This window comes from Fukomys damarensis, unplaced genomic scaffold (assembly GCF_012274545.1).
Source record: "Fukomys damarensis isolate Sample0158 unplaced genomic scaffold, DMR_v1.0_HiC HiC_scaffold_24, whole genome shotgun sequence".
In the NCBI taxonomy this organism is placed as follows: domain Eukaryota; kingdom Metazoa; phylum Chordata; class Mammalia; order Rodentia; family Bathyergidae; genus Fukomys; species Fukomys damarensis.
Genome location: NW_022900936.1, coordinates 7,864,803 through 7,887,162, shown reverse-complemented (window position 1 = coordinate 7,887,162; position 22,360 = coordinate 7,864,803). Strand labels below are relative to the sequence as shown.

Below are 22,360 nucleotides of genomic sequence, written 5' to 3'. Positions count from 1 at the left end.
TTCTGGTGTCCAGCTGTACAACAGGTGACTACAGTTAACAATATTCAACTGTATTTCAGAGCAGCTAATACAGGATTTGAATAATCTCAGCACAAAGCACTGATGAGTATTTATGGTGACAGATATTCTAGCTACCCTGATTTGATCATTATAGAACATATATATCACACTGTACCCCCAAGATACGTATGACTATTATGTATCGATTCAAAACAGACTCTAAAAACTATCCTGCTTCCGTAGGCTGAAAAGGCAGACGGAGGTCCAGTGTGTCTCCACTTCTGTTTAAAAAGAAACTCATTGTACTCTAATAAAATGGAAAACACAGAAGAAATGGACAGATTTCTAGATACTTATGAATTACCAAAGTTGAACGAAGAAGATAAAAACATTTTAAACACCCCAATCACAATCAGTGAAATTGAAAATGTAATTAAAAACTTACCAACAAAGAAAAGCCCAGGCCCTGATGGATTCACTGCTGAATTTTACAAGACATTTAGAGAAGAACTACTACCATTACTCTTCAAACTTTTCAATGAAATTGAAAGAGAAGCTATACTTCCAAATTCATTCCTGGAAGCAAGTATCACTCTGATTCCCAAACCAGAGAAAGATACAACCAAAAAGGAGAACTACAGACCAATCTCCTTAATGAATATAGATGCAAAAATCCTTAATAAGATACTAGCAAACAGAATACAGAGGATTATTAAGAAGATCATCCATCATGACCAAGTCGGATTTATTCCAGAGATGCAAGGGTGGTTCAACATACGAAAGTCAGTGAATGTAATACATTATATTAACAAAGTCAAGGACAAAAACCATATGATCCTCTCAATAGATGCAGAAAAAGCATTTGATAAAATTCAACACCCATTCATGATAAAAACCCTGCAAAAAATTGGAATAGATGGTCTATACCTCAATTTAATAAAGGCTATTTATGAAAAACCATCAGCCAACATCATATTGAATGGCCAAAAACTGAAAACCTTCATGTTAAAATCAGGAACAAGACAAGGATGCCCACTATCGCCACTTCTCTTCAATATAGTTCTGGAAACATTAGCCACAGCAATTAGACAAGAGAAAGAAATTAAAGCAATAAAGATAGGAAAGGAAGAAGTTAAACTATCATTATTTGCTGATGATATGATACTCTACATTGAAGATCCAAAAAACTCCACCAAAAAACTTCTAGACTTAATTGACAGATTCAGTAAAGTATCTGGATACAAGGTGAATACCCAAAAATCAATAGCCTTTCTATACACAAATAACAGACAGACAGAAAGAGAAATAAGGGAAAAAATTCCTTTTACAATAGCATCCAAAAAAATGAAGTATCTAGGAATCAATCTAACAAAAGAAACAAAAGATCTCTACACTGAAAACTACAGCACTCTGAAAAAAGAAATCGAAGAGGATATAAAAAAATGGAAAGATATCCCCTGCTCCTGGGTAGGAAGAATCAACATAGTGAAAATGGCCATACTACCGAAACTGCTATATACATTCAATGCAATGCCAATTGAAATTCCAACACTATATTTCACAGAACTAGAAAAAAGAATCCAAAAATTCATTTGGAACCACAAGAGACCTAGAATAGCAAAAGCCATTATAGGCAACAGTCACATGGCACCAGGTGTAACAATTCCCAATTTGAAACTATACTACAAAGCCACTGTGATAAAATCAGCATGGTACTGGCAAAGAAATAGGCCTGAGGATCAATGGAACAGACTGGAAGACACAAAAACAAATGCAGATGTACTCAGCTACCTCATCTTCGACAAAGGAGCTCACCATCCTCAGTGGAGGAAAGATAGCCTCTTTAATAAATGGTGTTGGAAAAACTGGATATCAACCTGTCACAGATTAAAATTAGACCCTTATCTTTCGCCATGCACTAAATTAAAATCCAAATGGATTAAAGATCTAAATATTAAAACAGAAACATTAAACTTGCTGGAAAGTAAGTTAGGCAGAACTCTGGAAGACATTGGTATAGGAAAAGACTTTATGAACAAATCCTCAGTAGCACGGGAACTAGCAGAAAGAATCAACAACTGGGATCTCATCTTACTAAAAAGCTTCTGTACTTCAAAAGAAACCATTAGCAGAACTAAGAGACAATCTACAATGTGGGAAAAAATTTTTACCAGCTGTACCTCAGACAAAGGACTATTATCAAGGATATATAAAGAACTCAAAACAATCAGTCCCCCCAAATATAAAGACCCGATCCAAAAATGGGCATCCGAAATGAACAGACATTTCTCATACAAAGAAGTGAAAGCAGCAAGAAAATATATGAAAAAATGTTCCACATCACTGGTCATTCGAGAGATGCAGATGAAAACAACACTGAGATTCCACCTCACCCCACAAAGAATGGCTGCTATCAAGAAATCACACAATAACAAATGTTGGCGGGGTTGTGGGGAGAAAGGAACCCTCCTCCATTGTTGGTGGGAGTGCAGACTAGTGCAACCACTATGGAAATCAATATGGAGATACCTCAAAGAGCTTGGACTGGAGGTTCCATTTGACCCAGCCATCCCTCTGTTGGGTATCTTTCCAAGAGAACTAAAAGAATCATATCACAGAGAAGTATGTGCACCCATGTTTATAGCGGCACAGTTTGTAATAGCTAAATCTTGGAAACAACCTATTTGCCCATCCGTTGGAAACTGGATAAAGAAGTTGTGGTTTTTCTATAAAATGGAATATTACTCAGCCATAAAGAGCGAGAGAATAGATTCATTCATAGGAAAATGGATACATATTGAAGATATACTCCTAAGTGAAATAAATAAGTCCCACATGTGTAAATACCAAATAGTTTCCCTGGTGTGAATATTCTGCAACAATGCATAAGATTCTAATAAGATTACTGACATTTAGAAATGGGAGGAAAGGAGCTAAAGATGTAGGGAAGGTGTGATACGTAGGGGAAGAACAAAAAGGGAAAAGAAAAAAATGTGAGAGAATGAAAAGATGAAAATAAAGTGTTTGTAGATGGGGAGGGGAGGAGGGGGTGAAGGGAGGGCAGAGGTAAGGGGAAAAAAATGAGAATCAAGACTTGCCATGTAAAGGTACATGATCCCAACAATAAATGTAACTGTACTGTATCCCTAAATGTACCAATAAACTCAATTAAAAAAAAAAAAAAAGAAACTCATGCAAAACAATAATAAAATACACTGAGTCATAGAACAACATTCTACTAAAAAGTGGAGCCACTGAATTTTGATGCGTTAAAAATGTACTTAGGCATAGTGACACACAGAACGTAATTCGCACACCTAAGCATGGCGATGCAGACATGAGACGTTAAAGTCCTCTCTGCTCATGCTCCTGGGCTTCTCTTTTCCTCCTCTGCTCTCTGTCCCCCTATGATCAGGCCACTTGTCAATATTAACTCATACCAAGCACATAGCTTGCGTCTGTCCATGCTTTCCCTAATGTGCACAGAATTCCATGCAGGCACACACCAATAGATATCGATGTCATTGTCTCCTAAAGAGAAATATAAGACGATATACAAAGATTCTCTGCATCTTGCTTTTCTTTCTCAGTAAGAATTTAAGAAAATCCTTCCATATAAATCCCTGTAATTCTCAGTCGATGTCTTTTCTGGTTCTATGCCAGACCAGGTGCCCTGTGACCTGTGGGAGATATGTCGTAAGACTTCACTGCATGTCTGAAACTATCAACAGTACTTGTCTTTCCTATACACATATACCTGGGCTATGTATTCCGATACATACTTTTTCTTTTTTTGTTTTATGAAAAAATAAAACAGAATTTCATCATCAAAAGATAAGAGAATAATGAGTTATTACACTGTGTTTCGTTATCTTCAAGATTACAAGACATAAACCAAAAAATTCTTAGAATAAAGAAACAGATAATAACATAGAACTTTTTTTTCAATGAACTTAAGATACACTCATAGTATAAATGAAGCCAACTAGTATATATAAATTTATATAAAAATATAAATATATTTAGAAGTATGTGAAGTATGTGAACTTGTCCCTACCGCCTATTTATCTCTCTCTTATTTCCTCCATTCCTCTGTCGCCCCCCATCCCTGCCCCGCTGTCTCTCTCTGACTCTATTTCTCATTTGTCATATAAGAGAAACTATGTGATATATACATACATACGTTTCACTTAAAGGTAGCAATTTTATTCGACACACTTAGTTATCGGCATCACTGCCCTAGTGTCTGGGGGTCCTCAGTAAAGAAAATAAGGGTGACCTGAGCAGAAGCACCCTAACCCGAAGAGGAGAAGCACTAGCACAGCAGTGGCCGGCAGTCTGATACCCAGACCGCTACTCGGCAACTAAACGCAGGTTGTCTCCACAGCCTGGATACACTGCACAGCGGGGTGATTCATATCCCAGGAAGGACAGAGTGACACAGTTTGAGATTTTTCATCACAACACTTAGAATGACATGGAACCGAAAATAATTCATGATTGTTTCTTTCCAGAATTTTTCATTTACGACTTTTCGACCATAGCTGACAGCAAGTAACTGAAACCGTGGATAAGAGGGGAACAATTGTACTCTACGGTATGAAAGTTTCATGATTGTTTTCAGCTATTCTCTTACGGATGGGCAAAACTTCTTGAACTCTGTCCTGCTCTGTAGTTCTACTGTTTTCTACTAAAAATGGAAACACTACTCTCCGAAATATTAAGTGTATTTTCTTTAACAAAACCAAGGAAAATTCTCCCTCCAGCCCCAACACAGGCTAATCATATGATTGGTGTGAGGACAGTGCTGTTTTACAATGTTGGTTTCGTTGTTATTTAGATATCATGAGGCCAACAGATCAGGAAATGACTGCCAATGAAAAGAGAGTTGGTTAATCGCAGTTCCGAAGCGAAGGTGCCCCGTGCTCAGGGCACGGCACCAAGACTCAGCTAGGTCTGCTGCACAGAGCCTGGGGTGCTGCGGGATGCATAGGAACTCATTCCAGAAATGAGGGGCCCAAGGGCTGACGTTTCAGAGGGAGGCACAGAGACACCCTGGGCCACACCGGGGCAGGGAGGTGACCTCAGGTACTGCTCTGTCTGCACTTACCTGACCTCATGTCTCTCACTGCTCTGGGCAGTTGGTGCAGACCCTAGAACAACAACTAGGGTGACAGAAACTCTCTGCCCATGGTCCTGCGGACAAACGGTTCTTTGATCATTTTTCCTCCTCCACTGAAGAACTGTTCCCTGATTCTACCTCCACCATCCCTGCTTCCCTCCCCTGAGGAAGGAAGGACTTCTCCCTCTCTGTATAGGGAGGGTCTCCCGGCACCTTGCACTGGGACAGTTTTGTTCATAATGTCCTATCTCCACACACACTAGAACACAATGACACTAGGATACACGCATTGACTGCTGGTCGTGTGTGACATGAATTTCTGAAGAGGATGTAGGGTTAGAGATTCTTACTCAGGAAAATAGATGGTTGGAGGAACATAGGGACAACTTGCCAAAGAACTCAAGGTGTCTAGGCTTCTCTTCCTCCTTATCAGCCTTTCCTCCTTCTTCCTTGGCTGACGCCAATGTATGTGATGTCAAGTTTGAATTGAACAAGCCATTCCAGAATAGTTCAGCCCAGCAATAAACTGTGCTCTGGGTCCATTTTATATGAGGATTGGAGACACTAAAATGAGCAACTAGGCCTCTAAAAGGTCTGCCATTTAGTGAAAGAAAAATGTTGTTACACATTAAGCTCTGTTAGGAGCTATGACAGGTCTGACACTTGCCCCTACATGAAAGCTAACAGGTGGGCCTGCCACAAGTTTACGGCTTTTGGCAGAAATCACAAGACTCCCGGATCACAGACACAGGACTTTATTACTCATAGTCCAGCAAGCGGTATGAGCTTCATGTCTACACTGGCTCCCCTTCCCCTCATTCTGCAGAGATGAGGAGGAGCCTATGTGAATATCCACCCACAGTGAGTTTGTGTCACCCCTGATGCATCTTGAGCTTACAAAAATGTAAATCTTCATGCAGGGCTCTAGGCAAACGTGTCAACATTTTGATCCAACGGGAGACACTATGTATTTCTATCAGCCAAGGATGTTCACCACACAGACAGCTTTGAAAAGACAATCCAGACAGAGGCACATTTAGTGCTCTTCTCTTAACGGGACCAGCAACACAAAAGACTTGTGGGAATCATCTCCACAGAAGCATTTACCATAAAGGCATATCCCACTATGTCACCCTACCTGCTCCAGTGGGCCTTGCCCTTCCCTTCCTGCCTCAGCCTCAGGCTCCTCCATGCATAACCAAAAGTGGCCAAGAAACTGGATTCAGTCAGATCCCAATGCTAGTGCCCCTATCCAAAAAGTGTTTATTGATCTTCTTGTAGGAAGTAACAACTGACTGAGTAAAAGGTATGCATTTTCCAGGTATGAAGGTTCTGTCAAAAACACAGTGTGATATTTACCACCTACCTCCCTAACACTAAAACAAACCAAACATTTAAAAACCAAGAACTCAGGGAGGTCTTAATTAGGTATAGAACCATCTCCCCTATCCAAAGGTTCATTTTTGAATGTTTCAGTTGCCTGAAGTCCGCTGCAGTCCAAAAATATTAAATGGAAAAGTCCAAGAAAAAACAATTCATGAGTTTTAAGTATCTTTTAATTCAATCTATCATGGTTAGTATAATTGTCTTATTTATTATTATTATTGTTCATCTTTTACTGTGGTTAATTTATAAATGAAACTTTATCATGGGTGTATACGTACAAGAAAAACCATAATATACTAGAGTTTGGAACTATAAAGTTCCAAGCATCCATGGGACATATTGGAATACATCTCTCACAGATTAGAGGAGACTGCCATACTCCGAAGTTCTGCCCACACATGGGTAAGATGGAACTAGTAAAACAAATCTCAAACAGATTTAATGAGCTACATCTCACAGGCAACTATTTTCCTCCTTGCTGACCTGGCCAAAGCAGTGAGATGACCACAGAACAACGGGTGTTTACCTAACAGGCTAGACGAATACTTTAAAATCTGCAGACTTAGGTACTGCAAACCTAGGCAATTACCATATTTAACTCATGCTTCTCAAGTCCAAAAATAATTATTTACAACCCACTGAGAGCCAAGTTGGCTTTGCCTACTGTGAAAGTTTGGATGTAAAATATTTCCCAAAGATTCATGTGGTAAATGCTTGGTCTCCAGAGTAGGGATACTGGGAGGTGGTAAAACCACCCACCCACTGGGAATAGCCCAGTGTGAGGTCCTTAGGTCACCGGTGGTGTGACCTTACAGGGGACTGTTGGCTCCCATGCCTTTTCCACTCCCCCGCAACCAATGCCACTGTGATGTGCCGCCTTGCCACACGTCCAAAGCAATGGCACCAACCCATCATACCAGAATCACCAAACGATGAGCCAAAATAAGTCTTTTCTCATTATAAAATCATTATCCTATTGTATTTTTAATAGCAGCAAAAACTTATCCTGACCTAACATACACCCTACTCCTGTACTATGAGCATTTCTCATAATTCTTACCCTCAAATCTTTAAAAAGCTGGTCAGCTACATGATTTAACTTTGGGTTGGGTTTTCTTTTTCAAAGTCCTTTACATGTTTCTGATATTCATCAAGAAGTGATTAATAGCATGGACTATGCTACCTTCCAATTTCATCTTTCTAATCTGGGAAACTGTGGCTTGTTTAATGGATGTGCTATTTCTATGTTTAGTATTACTGTGACCTAAGCTAAATATAATTAAATTTTAAAATAACATATCCTTAGAAAATAATGTATCCTTGGGCTTCCTTTCCTCTAACTTCCTCTGAAAACTATGGCTCTACCAAGGAGCTACCACTAATAGAGTAAGTGCTGCCCTATAGACATGGCAGGACAGACACTGCTGTCCCTGGACAACAGGAGGCTGCGACATACTGACAGATTCCTGCTCTCTCACTATCCTTGGTCAAAAAACAAAAATCAAAATTGTTTTTAAATTATTAGCCATGTGATAATTAAATAGCCTCTTCCTTTGCCTGCCCTGGCCTCAGTTTCCACCCTCAAGCCCATGCCCAAGCCTACAGCAAGTCCAAAGAGCATCACTCCAAATTTCAGCCACTGAGCAAGGCTAAGTGTTGAGATGGGATGAACTGTATGCTCCCCACTTGAAAATTTCTACGGTGAAGTCCTAACCCCATGTACTTCGGAATATAATCCTATTAGGAAGGGTCTTTATAATGCAATTAATGATGTTAAGATGAGATCTTCACAATGAGCCCCTAACCCATAACATGCCTTTATTTAAAGGGAAAATTTAAGCAGGGAGACGGTCACAGTAGGAACTGACAAAGGAACACACAAACAGCAATCAGGGCAATACATTTATAAGATGAAAAATACCCAGCCTTGCCAGCAAGCCAGCAGGATCCAGGGAGAGGCCCACAGTGCACCCTGGCCTCATAGCTACAGAAGTAATCCACCTGGCCAACATCTTGATTCTAGAGTCCCAGCCCCCGTAGCTGTGGGATAACATATTCTGTTATTTAGCCCCCCAAGTTTGTGGTGCTGTGTTAGCAGGCCTACTACCTATTAACAGTTGAGTTCACACTGCCCTGCTGGAATGTGCCAGGAAAGTTGGTGCCATTTATTCCCAGGGCACCATCACCCACCAGATGCTGAGGGAGAAGGCACCATGCTAGTCAGTCAGTGCAGTTTAGCTTCTTAACGTTTATAGGGCCCCCAGGAAGAATGGAAGCACACCCTTCGCCTCTCTCTAAATATCTATATGTTATCAATCAAATTAACAAACTGATCAATAAAATATAATTTGTCCTCTTGCCTTCTCAAATATACCTTTGGATTAATAACATAAGAAAATATGTGAAGCTATGGTTTTTAAATGACTAACTGCCAGGAAAATCTAACAATTAATAATGGAATTAAAATGTAGTAATTAATAATTATGTCTAGGTTTACTGCTGCTGGGTCAGCATTTTTGGTAAAGTAATAAAATAAAACCCTATATAATTAATTAAATATTATATGTTAATTCATAAAATTTATCTCTTTGCTTTCACTTTATAAACAAAACTATCACATGAATGACATTTCACTGATGCAAATGTCAACTGAGATGACATGATTTTTTATTGATATCAATTTCAAAGATAAAACTTTGTTCAAGTAGAAGTGAATAACATTATTGATAAGTCTTAAAGCAGTCATATGTGAAAACAGGATTTTTTTAACATATTGTATTCAGATAGGAAGTACTACAAAATATTTTAACTTTGTCCTACAGCCTTACCAAAAAAAAAGGAAGCAGCCTTTTCATTCACCTTAGATGTGGATGGGTCGATGGAAAGGAAAAGTTAGAGAAAACAAGGGCATGAATGTCCCATGAGAGGGCAAACTGGGAAAGTGTCAGGAGGCAAAATTCTACGTCTTGGAGATCGAGTTTAACAAATCTCTGTTGAAGTTATTCCTTTTCTTCTTCAATAATAGAAAAGTTGGTCATCTTCAGAAAAACTGATGACTGAACTGTAAAGAAACCCAATGACTCCAGGCAAGGAGCAGATGAACGTCTTCTACAAAGGGGACCTGAGAGAGCTGAGTTTTCTAGCATCAGATACAGTCTCTGAGCACTCCAGTTAGAGATACTCTGAGGTCTCTCTTGCATGGACCTTGTGCCACTAAGCTGAAAATGCAAACCATCGTTTATGGTTCCAATAATCTCCAGCAGATAGCGTTGGGGAAGTTTTAAGTTCTATTTCTCTTACCATCTCCGTCTCAACTGATGATTTCTATGACCTTTTCATCTAATTACACTAGTGCTTTGTACTTATTTTTATTAAGCAATTCCAGTACATAGCCCATTATGGAACGGGTCCTTGGTGCTAAGCTAATGAGCCCACTCTGCTATTTCTCTTCACTGTCATGTCGGGAACAACAGTCTTGTTTCTGTTATCTAAAACTGATCTGGGATTTTCACAAAGTATGCCTTCAACACTTAAACATAGCCATCAGATACCTAGAACTCTACCAAAATTCAGCATCTCCCATTTAGGGCGGTACATAGGTTGAGTCACGACACAAGGAAAAAGCAGGAGGACTAAAGAGCAGGGAGGAAAGCGACAGTTACAAAGGTGGAATTAGAAAAAAAATGTTTAAAAAGTGCGTGGAAACCAGACGGTAGACAGGAAGAGACTTGAACCTGGCCCCTCCACCCTCCAACCATTAAAAGATGATAAAGTGATAACCGGGAATGTTACAAATCAGCCCACTTTTGCATCAGAAAAATTCATAACATAAAACAACGTGGTATGAAAATTCTATTGGATCTTAGTGAAAGGGACAAATTAAATCAGCAGATATGGCTGAGAATGGCACAAGGAAGACCAGGATTTCCCCACATCATAACTGTATAAGAAAAGTGTCTGCTCTAACGATGAGCACACTCCCACTGTGTGAGCTTCTCACCAGCTCCTGCTCCACTTTGTGTCCTGTATTTGAGTTTGAAACCACTATTTTGATTTGGTTCCCTCCTGTTGGATGCTTGACCTAATAGGTTGCAAACAATCGATCTATTGATGACAAAAGTTTCCAAGTTATACAAGATTATACAGCAGCACACAGCAGTTACATTTTGGTGGTGATTACCAAATGCAAAGCAGAAATACAACCAGCAACGTTAGTCCACTGTGTTACCCAGGGGTATGATGCAAGGCTGAACTTAATCCAGACTCTTTCGCTGAAGGCAATAGGCCAGTAATGATATGCCTAAGCCATATTAACAGCAATTGCACTGCTAATTTCATTAGCATTTGCATTATCATTATGCATTAATTACTAGTTAGGCCACCAAAGACTAATATCCAAATCTGACAGCACCAATTCCCTGGATGTGCTTTGTGGTTGCTGAATGATTATCACTCAACAGTTCATTGTTCTCGATAAATACAGAGCTACACAGGCTTCCCAGCCCTAGCAGGTCCAATGTGCACAAAACATAGTGAAGCTAAACTCAAAGCTTCTTCCAAACTCTCCAGGAGAAAACTTCATGAAAAATGAAGGCACAGAAGAAAGAATATCAAGCACAGAGCAGTACTTAATTTCGTCTTGGTTCTAGGTCTTTGCTCAGGTACAAAACAGATTTCATTTGGGACAACATTCCCCAAGGCTTTCCCTGCTAATGTGTGCTCTTTGAAAAATAATTAATGGAACTAAGTATGGGAAACACTGCTCTAAAATGAAACAGGGATCCTACTGCAGCCCTTCTTGGGGACTTTAACATGTCATCTGATACTGTGACTTTCTGAGAGGAGATAGGGTTTGCACTATTTTCTAAAATTTACTGTCCTAATTATTTTTCTCACTCCAAGTCTTCTGGAACTATTATTCTTAGCACTGTACAGTTGGACAAGCTGAATTAGCCAAATAGTGTGCATCCATCTGAATAAACACCAAAGCATTTATAGAAAAATTCTATTATATTATTAGAAATACATTGTCACTAGAGGCTGGAAAAATATCAAATAAACCCACGCTTCTATGTTGCAGAAGAGTCTTATGATGTTCCCAAGATTTCTGTGAATTACTGGGATCCTTACATTCGCCTGTATGCTTTGGACCCTAAGCCTCAGGTTTTCTTGAACTAGGAATCTATGAATTATCTCTTCTTCTTCCTCTTCCACCCCACATTAACTCAAATATGGAAAGTCACCTCCTTTCCAGATTTCTACCCAAAGAGCATGACTTAACACCTTACCCTTTCATGCAGTCTAGGAGTAGAGGACTTGATTCTTCGGAGTCCTCTGTAGGGAACACTGCAGCAATGCAAGCAGCTGGAAATCAAGTTTTAGCCACAGCGGCCCCTTTTGAGGGCTATATAACTTGCCACAGTGAAATCCACCTACAGGGCCTTGCATAGCCAGGTGATTGTGCGAACACTTATAATGCTGTTACAATGTTGAAACATGCCTGTCCTTCCTTCCTGATCATTCTTGACCACTTGGACTCTAGCTTTCCTTCTCCACTCTGCCTCAGAACTCTTTGTAATCCTCAAATTTCATTTCTTTCTTTTGCAATTCTTTGATTTTCTTGTCTGAGGCCAATCTAAGCCTTTTGAATCCCATCTTTCAACTCCAAACAGCAATCAAGCAAACTTCCTATATTAAGACAGGTTTTCTTCCTGGGAGAGGTCCAGGCATTGGATTTTAAATATGCAAATTCAAACAAGCCAAAACAGAAATAAAAACAGAGACTTCCTTGCACCAGATTCTCCCTACCAGAAGCCACATCGTGACTTCTTCCCAACCTCTTCTGCTGTAGCAGCTGACACTGTGGGGGGAGTCCCTGATGGCTATGTGTATGCGCTTGTTCTTGATACCTGTGGTCATTTCACTACTTCCTCCCCTGGGAGGGTTTTAACACAGGGTCACCTGACCTGAACACAGCAGAGTGGCTGTTTCTTACTGTCTGCAACCTCTTCATCTATCCACCCACCTAAAACCTAGATATGTCCCTCAAATGTCCATTAACAGATGAATGGATAAAGAAAATGTGACATTTATATACAGTGGAGTACTGTTCTGCTACAAAGAAGATAATATGAGTCGTTTATTGGAAGAAAATAGATGCACCTTGAGACCATAATGTTAAGTGAAATAAGTCAGACACACAAGCTGAAAAAAATCACAGCTTCTCTTACCTGAACCCTAAAGTATAAATAAAGAGCAAAATAAAAGTTAGATAATAGGAAACAGGAAGCTAGATCTTTTGCATATACGAGAGATCAAGAGATGGAGGGAGGGGAGAAGGAAGAGAAGTAGACATAAAAAGAGTTAAGGCATGTTATGTACATATACTAACCCCCCACAACAAATATAATCATTCTGTACAAAAAACATATCCTAATAAAAATAAACATTAGAAAAGACCCAGAGGCTGGTCCAGACTCCATTGTGACATCACCGCAGCCTCTGTCCTAAAAAAGTAGGAAAAGCAACATTCACTTACAACCCATAGATAACCAATTCAGTACAACAAGTGAGTTCAGTAATTCTGCTTGGTTAAGGCCTAGGCTCTTAGGAGCCATGGCCCAGACTCTCCTAACCATAAGTGAGAAGGAGAGGGAAAAGCTGGAGGAGAAACAGGCATGGGTTTCTGAGTGCTGCACGAGACGTCTTGGATGGACTGTGACAGGTGTGGGGTGGAGGTAAGAGAAGAGTCTCGCCCTCTTCCGGGGAGGAAGAAAGCACAGGAAGGCCTTCCTCTACCCATCCACCCCCTACACACAGCATCTGCAGGGTATTTCTACCAGTGCAGGGTAAATAGCTCAATTGCAAGATATGATTGTGGGTTCGATGTTCAAAGAAGAACTACAATTCTTTTCAGAAGGGATCCCTACCCAGGTTTTACCCCCAGATACTCCTGCAGACACATTAAGCTGCTCACATTTCCACCTGACACTTGTATCCCCTGCATTCTGTGTGCACTCAGTACCTGCATGTTCTGCACAGGTCTTGCAAAGGCAATTGTCGCCATGCCACCTTGCAGCATTCAAATTTCTAACTCTTACACTTCTGATTCTGAGCAAATCTCCCTCCAGTGTTTATCTCTACGCAGGAAGGCAGCATCAAGAGGAAGCAGAGATGGTGTGGAGTCCCTGGTGAACACCACAAGGCAGTGTCCTCACCTCTTCTAATCTCAGCACATGACAATAAGATGAATAACTGACCCTCCTGGGAGAATCAAAGTGAACCGTGGCATGGGAGCTGCAAAGGGTGTTTACATGCACTGCAGATCCCAACATCCATCTCCCCACCTTATGGAATGCAATGGTCCTGAAATAAGCACATTCCCTTCTTTGAAGCTCAGTGGCTAATTGGCTATTGAACTTTGACATCTAAAGTATGTAAATAGGTCATGTATTGGGAGCGCAAGGCAAGGCCATATACATTCTCAGCTCTTAATTCGTGGTCTTATCTTGGGGCAGATGTGCCAATGGGATATGCAAAGAAGGAATGTACGCAGCTCACAAATAATACCCTAAAGGATGGGCCAAGTTCTCCCCTGCTTCTCCAAGCTCCTTTTCCTTGACTGGGCTACAGTCAGACTGTGAACCACCCCAGACCTAGTGGATATGGCCAACATGTTAGGAAAACAGAAGAACCCTGGCATCCAATGGCCGCACCAAGCCAATATGCCACATCTGCTCAACTTCTACATGACTTCCTTGTCTAGGAGAATGCTATATGTAAAACCAATGACCTGACAGTACAGACACAAACTGTTCCCTAGACCATCGCCATACACAGGGATGTCTCTGTATACACACAACACTAAAATTATACCAAGATCCCAAAAGACTCTAGGCTTAAACTACAGGTTACACACCTATGACATCCTGGTTGGCTTGGTCCCTTAGTAAAAAAAGGGTCAGATGTTTACTGCTTTCTCTGTGTGGGGACATCCAGTATCTCCCCTGAGCAGGGCCAGCCATTGCACAAAGACACACCATGGTTATAAAACAACATCTATAAATGCATCTCCAAAAAATAATGTTCAGTAATGAAGTGGCATGAAGAAACACAGCTTCTCCTGCAGAAGTTTAGAAGGAATTTGATTCTTTTTGTATTAAATGTTGAAGCAAGTTTTCTAACACCCTATTTGCAAATGCTCCAAACATCTTTATAGGGACCACTGACAGGCTTCAAAAGGATGTTAGGCTAGACCAACAATAAAGTCAACTTAAAAGCACTCTTCTGTATTCCAGAATAGTGAGTTCTTTTTAAAGTCTTTAGAAAATAAGTCTTTTATTAAACTGACACTTTAATAATCTTACTCATTTACTTTTTAACCCCAATGTATTTTAAAAATAATATCTAATTTATTTTAAACCTAGAATAGAGTACTTATTGCATTTGAACTGTCCAGAAAGGAGCTGGTTAAAAAAAAAAAAATTAAAAGTGGGCAATGCAATTCAGGAATTGTCTGTAACCAGTCTGCATCAAGATAAGTACAAAGATTTAAGAGTCAAGTATAAAGGACTATTATCTAGAATATATAAAGAATTCAAAACAAGCAGCCCCCCCAATATAAAGACCCAATTCAAAAATGGGCATCTGAAATGAACAGACATTTCTCAAAGAAGTAAAAGCAGCAAGTAAATATATGAAAAAATGTTCCACATCACTGGTCATTTGAGAGATGCAGATGAAAACAACATTGAGATTCCACCTCACCCCACAAAGAATGGCTGCTATCAAGAAATCACTCAATAACAAATGTTGGCAGGGTTGTGGGGAGAAAGGAACCCTTCTCCATTGTTGGTGGGAGTGCAGACTGGTGCAACCACTATGGAAATCAATATGGAGATACCTCAAAGAGCTGGGACTAGAGGATCCATTTGACACAGCCATCCCTCTTCTGGGTATCTTTCCAAAAGAATTAAAAGAATCATACCACAGTGATATATGCACACCAATGTTTATAGCAGCACTGTTTGTAATAGCTAAAACTTGGAAACAGCCCATTTACCCATCTGCTGGAAACTGGATAAAAAAGATGTGGTTTTTCTATAAAATGGAATACTATTTAGTCATAAAGAATGAGAAATTAGAGTCATTTGTAGGAAAAATGGATGCATATTGAGGATATACTCAAGTGAAATAATTAAGTCACACATGTGTAAATACCAAATAGCTTCTCTGGTGTGAAAAACTATAATAGTACGCAGGATCCTAATGGGATAATTAATAGTGTGAAATAGGAAGAAAAGGGCTAAAGGTGTAGGGAAAGTGGGAAGGGTAGGGGAAAGGGAATAAGGGAAAAGAAAAAAATATGAGAAAATGAAAAAATGGAAATAAAGTGTTTGTAAATGGGGAGGGGAGGAGAGGGTGAAGGGAGGGCAGGGACAAGGGGAAAAATGAGAACCAAGACCTGTCATGTGCAGGTACAGGATCCCAGTAATGAATGTAACTGTATTGTATACCTAGATTGTACCAATAAACTAAAAAAAAAAAAATTTTTTTTAAAGGGTCAAGTACTTAGGAAATTTTATAGCAATTTGATATTGTCATGAGAATCAAGTATATGATCAGCTTTCTAATTTTTATTTTATTGTAAAGAAGCTTCAGTTATTAATCGATTTTACATAAAAAGGATATCCCTTCACCCTGGATAGCAGCGGTCTGGTAACCAATTTTCAGTCCCTAAGACCCATTTTCAGACTAACCTGCATGGTTAGTTCATGGATGTCTTGAGAAACTATCATAGAAACTTCTTAAGGGCGCAGGCACACTGCATGAGCTAACACCGGCAACACAAACAAAATAAGAACAAGAATGTACCATTCCTTTATTCCTCCCACCTAGCCACTGAGGGAGGCTCCTATCAACAGGCATATTTACAAAGCACAGGTTCATATTAACATAAACATTGAGAAGTCATTTATTTTATAAGAGAAAAACACCTTGCATTTGTGCATACACGAGAGTTTATCCATTATAAGAATATTTATCTCCTCTAGCCCCCTGTTGTCTCCCACTTTGTCTTTAATTCTAAAGCTGCTTTGTAGAATTTGCTGCAGCTGTTGGTAGCTACACCTCTGGAAAGAGTCTTTTGTTACTGCCACAAGAACATTTTGACTTATTTCTTTGCAAAAAAAAAAAAAAAAAAGTGAAAGCACATAGTTCTTTATAATGTAAAGCTTGATTTTTGCCCCTGGAGAAAAGCAGCTTGGTTAAAAGTCTGAAGTTATTGTTATTTATTATTTCATTGAGCAATAAACGAAAGTGTGATTGAGTCACTAGTGACTCCCAGATATTGTTAAGCCTGGAATCACATGGTTGAATGACTGGCTGGCCCTGGACCTTGCAATTCAAATGATCCGGAAGACAAATGAGCCAGGAGCAAAAATGTCTCACACTGATGCAAACCAATTAACATCAACAAAATCCTGTGAAATTTATGTTGCCTGGCCTCTGAAAATGGTGGAGCCAACACTTCTTCTGTGCCCGCAGGGCAAATTCATTAGATGGAAAACAACACTTGTTAACCATGGAGTTCAGCAATGTAATCAAGAGGACAGCTGGTGCCATGGTCTTTGAGACCAGACCTACAGAGAGTCAAGCCCAAGAAGGAGCCAAAGCAAGGAGCAGCTGGCCTTCACACAACTCCATTTAGCTAACACACAATAGGTGCTTCATAAAGAATATCTTCCTAGTCACCATACAGAAGAAAATACTAGATCCAATTGTCTTTCAGCCCATAAAATAACATTATACTATCCGATGAGAGAGGGACAAAGATTGAGATCTTGCCCGCAAGTTCCTGAAAGAATTCTACTTTTTAAATTGCTAACTGTGTTCTATTTAAATTTGTTTACTAAGAATAGTTGATTCCTTGGTACTGATTCAACCTTAATCATCTCGACATTAGACACTGTCGTGTCCACAACTGACACATGTAACAAAACAGACCTTGCTAGGTCCCAAAGCCACTGAATTTACAACTTTGATTTCTATAGTGCAAGCCATAGGAACTGGACAGACTGCCAAACTGACCCCCACCACTCTGCTGAGCTCTGTCTTGGTCTATGAGGGCTATGGGATGGTGTCACTTCCGGGATAACTCAGGACACAAAGCTCAACCACACTCCCTGTGTTTAAAGTCAAACTGATGGACATCGAAAGGGCCATGTCACAGAGGGCTTTTATGTGGACTGATTTACCCCTTTGGGGTAATAGAAGTGTAGCTTGAAGAAGTGTAGCTTGAAGAAGTGTAGCTTACTCAGTTTGGCTGAGTAAAGTTAAAAAAAAAAAATCAAACAACCAAAAGACATAATAATAAATTATCAGAGACCAGTTAGCCAGCCAAGTTTAAGTCTAAATTCAATCAATCCCTTAATGATTCACAGACAGATTGCTGAGTATTCTATCAAATATCTCCTGAAACAAACCCCAACAACAGCAAAATATGGGGCAAAAAATCAGCATCAGGAAAATCCTCTCAAATATTTCTCCTCTTACTAAGAAATTATCATTTGTTTGTTTAGCTACTGATGTTCACTGTAGCACAATCTGGCAATGGGTAATAAACTACTTGATCAGCAATTAGGATGTGACTAGTATTTCGTGGAGCTCATGGGAGAGTATTTATTTCTCTGTGCTCGTGTGTACTTCCTGTCCCATTTTCTTCATAGTGACTGGTCTATGAAGACCATTTGGGAGGTGATGAAAACAGAATCACTGGAGAGAACGGTGGGAAGAGCCCACCTGAAGGAAAACAGTTACACGAACATGAAATCTAACCTATTCTCATGGGTCTCAGTCATGTGAGCTGCCATCAGTCTCGCTATCTTGTGTTTTGCTGAAACCACTGATGGACAGAAGGGATGGGGGAGTGGGCCTGAAAATTCCCACAAAACCAAGAAACATGAAAGGGAAAGGGGGAAAAGGAGGGATAGAAAGCTGACACTGTGGCCACCTAGAAGTTCAGGTGCAAAACAAAGGACTCTGCAGGAGTATCTATGTGCCAACCTGTCTGGATCTCTCCTTACATTCTCCGGGCCTTTATTCTTCTATTCTTTCTTTCCTTGCTGATGTAGATGTTACCCAAAAATGTAGTTTCACTGCTGATTTTTCTCCTGACCACTTGCTCGTTCTTGTACTGGGCACCGTAATCCATAATTATTGTCAGCAGAGACGAAAGCAGCTGCTTAACTACTTACCAGTGTATGCAGTCTCCACAGCATTGATCCTACGGAAATGTAGATCAGCTATTCCAGGGTGAGCCTCCTTCCTGCAGAAGTGACTCCAGGGCAGCCACTGCCACCTGGAGGAATCCAAACGCACCCACCTGGGTGTGCAGACAAACGTCAAGAGGGTCTGAGGGGAGTCACACGCATTTGACACATCACAGGATGGGGTCCATAACCTGCTGCTGCCAGCAGCAACACAGTGATGTCTTGACTTCCTGTTCTCTGCCTCTTGCCCACTGATATTCACTTGGATCCTAGGAAATAAAGAAGGAAAAATGGAGATCAGATGTGCCCATTACCCACCACTGGGCACCATCATGGCAGGGCTGGGCTCAGCAGCACAGCAGAGGACCAGATCCGTGTTGGTTCAGAGTGAGCTCTGCTATGGGATCAGCCAGGGGTCAGGGGTGCGTTGCGTAAAGCAAAGGAGAGAGAACCGGGGTGGAGGGACTCAGGAAACATGTTCAAAAGCTACAGACAGGAAAGGGTCAGAGCTTTGCTAAATAAAGTAGCCCTTCTCTCTCACAATTTGTTTCTCCTTGGATCAGCCTTGGCAATTGTCCCCAAGACATGAGGGAGCCTAGCCCGGGCTACTCTGCAAATTCATGAGGCAAGGGAGACACCAAGCTGGGCATATGCATGATTATTACAGGAAGAGGGAAACATCTGAACTATTTAGCATCTCACGGTTCGGAGGGGCAATCGCTGAGACACTGGTGGGGAAGAGACAAATAGGGTGGGGAAATTTTTCTAATCTTAATAAAATCTCTTTGCCTTTTCCAGTAAGGAAAGGATTGAGTGATTACATGTCTGATCCTGCTTTAATATCATCAACTGGAGTGAGAAAGACTTGAAAGAATATGCTTAGAAAAAGGGTCTGTATTGTGCCTCGCTGGGGTTATATCTTAATATATTCTTGTTAGCAATAAGCCAATTCTACATAAACAATGTTTTCTCAGCAGGCAACAGCAAGTTAATAAGTACTCTTCACACGCACATGCTTCGAGAACATTCTTAAAGAGACAGTGTGGCTTGTGTGGCGTTTGGCACATATTTCACTGAGGAATAAAGAAGCAGGTATGGTCAGGTGAGAAGCACATTCTACGCTTTTCTTCCCACTGCTCACTAACAGGAAGACTCCAGAAAAAGCAGCTACTCAGCCTTGACCTGGAAAATGGAAAGGACCCCACATCTTGAAGTGGACAGACTATATGAATGTACACATGCCATAAAGGTGAATTCTTTTTTTCTTTTTTTCTAAATGACTTTATTTGACACAGAGAGCTTAAGTTTGTATTATAAGTACATGTCCCTTCTGAAGCAGGCAGATAAGTCATCTAAATCTAGAAAACCTAAGTCACTATTAAGTGACTTCAACTGTCAGTTAATTTCTTGAAAGAGCTGTTTGGTCAGCAAGCAAACTGTCACAGTCTCTTGCCTTTATCTTGCCACATGTCAATCGGCCAAGTAACTGGTAGTCAAAAATTGGCTTTCTTTGTCTTTACCCAAACCTTGGTAGAACCAGAGTGGACAAGAGAAAACTCTTCCCTCATCCTTGGTTTTGGTATTACCGTGGAAAAATGTGGCCAGTGTTCACAAAACAGCATAAGGAATGCCCTCGATTGTTTTCTGGAACTATTAGCTTGATATTCTTACCAGCAACTCAGCAGGTGCACACAGGTCAATAGAAATTATTGTTTCTTTCACTTATATTGGTTAGCATTAACAGGTTGAAATGTAGTGGCTAGGCATCAGTATTTTAGAATAATAAGAATGATTATTTTGGAAATTCTTTGTAATAAATACAGTTCTAATGCCAACTTATAAAATTCCGCTCTGAAAAATGTGACAATTTCTCTTCAATTTTAAATGTAAACACATGTAAAAAAAATTTAATCATTATTATAACGGCATACTGTGTATCACTCATCTGCATACTTCAAGAATTTTTAAAAATCAGAATCCACAGGAATTCTCTCTAATTGATCAAAAATAGATACAAATTTATTAATCAGTGTTGGTCTATATATTAACATCTTTTTCTTTTTCCATTTCTTTGTCTTTCTCATGTGAAGCAAAAATGGTTTTATAAAATAGGATTGCCTTGGAGGAGGGAGTGAAGGGAGGGCACGGACAAGGGGAAAAAAATGAGAACCAAGACCTGTAATGTAAAGGTACAAGATCCCAACAATGAATGTAATTGTACTGTATACCTAAAATGTACCAATAAACTCAATAAAAGAAAAAAAATAGGATTGCCTTAACTTTTATTGGTTTTAGATGATCAATGTTTAAATCGGTAATTAAATGCACATCTTAATTGGTTTCACATATTAAAAGATTACTTTGAAGTCTAATAAAAATAAAGTATGTTAGCTTTAATAAAATAATTTTTCTCCTTAAGTATTGTGTTCCCTCTGTCTTTCATTTATTTTTAACTTGAAGGAAACTGAAACAGTTTAAGAGTGGAAAGGTTCACCTCCCTCCTTTGGAAACCTCAGCGTACTACAGCAAATCACAGAACCAGGGCTGAGCATCACTGATTTAGAGGCTAAGTTATTTTTATTAAAAACACAACTTCTCACTTTTCTTTCAGAAAATAATTATATTCTGAAGGCTTGAATGGGAAAAAGCATATTCACTCGATTATACTTAGTTTTAGAACCAGAGGGATACTTGAACTCAAACTTAAAATTTGGGGAGAAGAAAATGAAGCTCTGGGCATATAATTTATTATATGAAAAGCAAGTAAGAGTGAATTAAGTGATATACAAATGTTTTACTACTCTCTCTCTCTTAATAATTAAAAATACTGTAAACAGGTTTGGCATCTGTGATGCTGTCAACTGAGAAAAACAAACAGATAATAGGATTTTTTCAAAGAAACATTAAATTTCATTATCTATGTTGTGCTGTAATGCTTTTATTGTACTTCTTCTGATACTGAAGTTATTATCAATAAACCAAAGGGACTAATGCTAGATATTTCTTCCCTATCTGAAAGACAGTGACAATGTGTAAAGTAACAGTACTTGTGTGATTTGAATTTTAATTCCCTCTTTGTCTTTTAAGTTTCACACTGACTTTTTTCAAATAGAAAACTCAGTGGCATGATTTTTTTTCTTTCATGCATTTATCTTGGGCATTAGGAGCCCTTCACTGAGTGTCTAATATGTCTTAGGCATGTCAGTGTGGCCTGGTCAACAATCAAACTAACACTGCCACTGATTACAGCAGCAGGAAAGTAGGTAGGTGCAGGCTCAGGTAGTCACTGGCCGAGCATCACATCGAGCCCTTTGGCACAGGCCAGCAAGGAGGCCCCAGAGCCCTTTCAGAGACAAATATCAAAAACGCATGGGCCCACAAATCAGAATGGAGTGGGAGGGCACAACCCAGGATGATACAACTTGGAGGAGGAGGGTGGAGACCACTACAGCAAAACCAGGTGGAAAGCATTACCACTACACGTGGTGGCATACGACTGGCCTGAGGCTGGGAGGCTGAGATTGGACAACTGCAAGTTTGAGTCTTGCCTGGGAAACTTAGGAACTTAGCGAGACCCTCAGTA

The 22,360-nt window shown here is 39.8% G+C and overlaps 1 long non-coding RNA gene across 2 annotated transcripts in view; it reads right to left on the bottom strand.

Annotated features, from left to right (window-relative positions):
• The window catches only part of LOC117283266, a 217,943-nt gene that overhangs the window by 114,737 nt on the left and 80,846 nt on the right, over positions 1–22,360 (bottom strand). For both annotated transcript variants that reach the window (XR_004514254.1, XR_004514253.1), the window contains exon 2: positions 18,763–19,046. This is a non-coding gene — a long non-coding RNA (uncharacterized LOC117283266). The remainder of the gene's footprint in view (positions 1–18,762; positions 19,047–22,360) is intronic.